Below are 4,110 nucleotides of genomic sequence, written 5' to 3' on the forward strand. Positions count from 1 at the left end.
GTTTGGAGGGTTAGGAGTACGAACGCATTTTGTGTTACTAATGTCAGCAGTAATTAGGGCTCGGTGCAGAAGGTAAATAAATTAATGTATAAATAAATATGCTTAGTTGTTTCTTTTTATGAAGACAGTTTGTATTAATTTATTGAAGAAAAAATTTTAAAAGTACCTAAATATATTTGTGTATTTAGGATAGTGATAGAAACTGGAGATGTTATTTAAATAGAAATGCAAAAATGAAAAAAATTGAAAGTATAGTGTCAATTTGTGGAAAATTAAAGTGTGGAAAAAACCACAGTTTGGCCCACAAATTGCATATCAAGAGCTCAAATTCAGATTCACATAAATATAACTAAAATGAGTTAAGGACGAAGATTCAATTCAAGAAGCATTTACAAAATCAAGCTTGAAAAATTCATACAACTAAGCACAAACATAAACAAAATTTGTGAAAAAGCAATGCCATCAGAGCCGACAACCCAGCTGGATGGCTTCATGCACCCCGCTGCCATCTTCTCAACTCAGAACTTTGTTGCTTTATATCCTTACTATTGTGTTTTGTTGGCAAGAAATGATACAATACTCAATTAGGATAGAGATCCATCACCACCTTTTCACTGCAATTATTAATGTGCAGTAGGATGAGAGAGAAAGAGGTAAAATGACCAACTCGCACCCGTTTATCTTCCAGAAGCCCGAATATCGATGAGAGTAAGAGCTGCATTCGAATTAATATGGGCTCGGCCTTGAAGCTTTGCCCTTAACTTTCTTCTTCAAAATCTTCACAACAGTTTTGGGAAGCTTCAAATTGCCGTCGGCGAGAAACTTCCAAAGAGGTGAATGAATCCTGTTGCGTTGTTCACCACAGAACCATTCATGCTCGGGCAATGCCTGCAGTTTGTATGAAACCATTAACTAAGAAAAGAATCAATAAGTTGTTAATAAACTAAAAATAATCAGTTTTAATGTAGCAAACCCTTAAATCATCCATCATTTTCTCTCTCAAAAATCCGACCTGAAATTCTATTCCACACTGAAAAAAAAAAAAAAAAAACAAAGCCATTGTCATCAAATCAAAAGTAGAATGAATCGATTCACATCAATTTTATAGTATCAAGAACTTATATTTATAAAAAATATTTGAAAATAAAACTTCATGTAGGGTGTGTAAGTTTCTGGATACGATGAAAAACACTTGAAAAAAAAAAAACTAAATAAAGATTTTATTTTGTAGAAAATCGAAACACACAAAACAGTAAACAAACACCAACAAAGAATTCCGACTTGTGGCTCAAATTTATAAAGCTAACCCTTCTTAACAAAAGGAGGCAAAAACACGGACGTTCAAACTCGGTCCAACGGCACCAGAGACACCTCTATCCTATCCAAAGAACCCTAATCCCTAGTGAAACAACTCGAAATAGAGAAAACCACACCTAAAAAAATCACTAGTCTCTCCGCAAGTATTCCACGGAATAATTGCCTCTCGAAAACTAGAGAGGAGCGAACCCAAACGGAGAAGAGAGAACTGTATTAATACAAGCGGCTGCGCATATAGAATGAAGGACAACTCTCCTATATAAATATATATACGAATGGATAGACAACTAGAATTACAACCCTAAAATGAACGGATCAGATCGCATCATGGGACAAATTGGGTCACCGGGTCAGGGTATGCACCAGATGTGAGTCATGGTCGCCAAAACTCAACATCAATAAAAATGAATTAAATTAAATTAGATTGAATAACTATGACACAAGAGTGCATAAAAAAACCTATGGTTATTTTTTTTTTAAAACAAAAAAAATTATACAATCCACAGTATATTAATAGATTCAAAATATTAAGCTTCCATTTAATTTTTAAAGACATTAAATGATGCAAAATCTTCAAAAGTTAAAACAACATAAATGGATTTTGAAATATCAGCAGACGATCCATTAAAGCTAAATAAATCTAAACAAATCATTCTTTATAAAATCCAAAGTGAATAAAATCATATATACCTGCTGACATATCATCATTGTCTGGTCATTGAAGATATTCATGGAGAAACAGTTACCCCTGCAAAAACGAATACATCCGCAAACTTTATCAACATTTTGTTTTATTTATTTGCATTCCATTTTAAATGTAAAAAAGTTTTTTGAATAACTTGTTTTTTTAGAATGTACCCGCAAATGAAGCATTTATATATGTAGTCTTTACTCTTATTTCTTTTTTACAAATAAAAATCAAATATGTTAGGAAATTTTGACTGTTCGAAGCTAATCCGACAAGTCCCCGGAAATAAAAATAAATTGGCCCACTCCTTAGCCCAACCCACCGGATTTAACCCAAACCCAATTCCTAAACCCATATATCAAACCCTATGCCCACTTGTTAGGTTGGTTATAACCGTGCGTGGTTTTTTTAGTTTGGGAAAGTTACTTTTTAGGGTTATATTAGATGGTGGGTTTTTTTGTGTGAGTAGGGTGGAGTCATCACTCCAGCCAACCGTGGGAGTCAGTTTTGAGAGAGTTACGAGTGTGTTACAGAGAGTTGAGAGCAAGACCGAGAAGAAAGAGAGAGAAGAGAAGCTGAGAGATTCCGGTGAGTTTTCCGGCGAGTGAAAAGCCCTTTCCGATAGCCGATTCCGGTGGGTGTTGTGGCTTAGAGTGAAGATGTCGACCTCCACCTTGAGGCTTGGTTACCATAGGTGTTAGGGATTTACGCGCCTAACGGTGCGATGAAATTGCGGAAGCGGATTGAAACACAAATGAAGCACAAACAAAATATTGCAAAATACGAAAAGAACACAAGATTTACGTGGAAAACCCAAAACGGGAAAAAACCACGAACGATGAGGAATCCACTAGATGAATCGAATGTTTTCAATGTTACAAATCGAATGATTAACCTCTCTCAACCCCCAAAAACATCCCCTTGTCAATATCTATGCAAAAGGGGAAGTTTTGACCTTCTAACATGGAAGGTAAATCAAATCGATAGAAATCACAAATATATAGAAGGATGGAGATATGGAATCTTAGGAAATCACTAATTGATCACGCCCATGACTCTACTGTTTTGGTGCAAAGTCAATCTTGCCATCTTGGTCACGCCCGTGATTAAAGACTCCGAAATCTTCAGATTTGGCAAGATATATCAAATCAAATCTAGAACAGGGAAGTCCGCCTACTCATGCCCATGACTAAGGCTGCCGGAAACTTCTGAAAATCTTGCCTTGAAGAGAATTTGAGGCACAATCCCAACAAACTCCACCTTGCCAAAAATTTGATTTAAAAAATAAACATCCTCATCGCCAAGTCCCCGACAGGACACTCAACAACTGCTAAGATTAACCAAGTCCAAACAATATTGGAACTTGGCAACGGCAAGTGGCTTAGTTAACATATCAGCCGGGTTCTCGGACGTATGAATTTTGTCCACTACGACTTCACCTTTTAAGACCGTATCTCGAATAAAATGGTGCTTCACAGAAATATGTTTGGTCCTTTCATGATACCGATTATTTATTGTCAAATGTGTTGCACTTTGGCTATCACAAAATACAGTAAGAAACTTTTGCTCGTAACCAAGCTCCATAACAAGACCTCTTAGCCTAATCGCTTCTTTAACTCCTTCGGTAGCTGCTATATATTCCGCCTCGGTGGTCGATTAAGCAGTAACCGACCGAAGTGAAGATTTTCATGAAATAGAACATCCACATAAAGTGAAAATATGTCCCGAAAGAGAACATCTACGATCAAGGTCTCCACCATAATCCAAATCAACATAACCGGTCACATCCAATGAAGTACACTTATTTCTATCAAAAACCAAGCCAAGATGCGATGTACCTTTCAAGTATCGCAAAATCCACTTAATAGCATTCCAATGAGCCTTTCCCGGATTGTGCATATAACGGCTCACAACACTCACGGCATGCGCCAAATCCAGCCTAGTGAAAACCATTGCATACATTAGACTACCAACCACATTTGAGTACGGAATTTTCGCCATGTCCTCCCTCCACTTTATCTTATGAACAAGGACTCAAGTTTTTGCACAATCTTAAATGCGCAGCCAAGGGAGTAGACACAGCTTTGCAAGATCGCATATTAAAT

The 4,110-nt window shown here is 36.7% G+C and overlaps 1 long non-coding RNA gene across 1 annotated transcript; it reads right to left on the reverse strand.

The window, feature by feature from the left end:
- Positions 1–311: 311 nt before the first annotated feature.
- LOC127254814 (uncharacterized) lies at positions 312–1,538 on the reverse strand. Its single transcript, XR_007839500.1, has 3 exons — positions 1,308–1,538; positions 974–1,030; positions 312–888 (listed from the first exon to the last, which is right to left on the reverse strand). It is a non-coding gene; the product is annotated as an uncharacterized LOC127254814 (long non-coding RNA).
- Between the last annotated feature and the right edge of the window lie 2,572 nt (positions 1,539–4,110).

This window comes from Andrographis paniculata, unplaced genomic scaffold (assembly GCF_009805555.1).
Source record: "Andrographis paniculata isolate CXL003 unplaced genomic scaffold, ASM980555v1 Contig52END, whole genome shotgun sequence".
In the NCBI taxonomy this organism is placed as follows: domain Eukaryota; kingdom Viridiplantae; phylum Streptophyta; class Magnoliopsida; order Lamiales; family Acanthaceae; genus Andrographis; species Andrographis paniculata.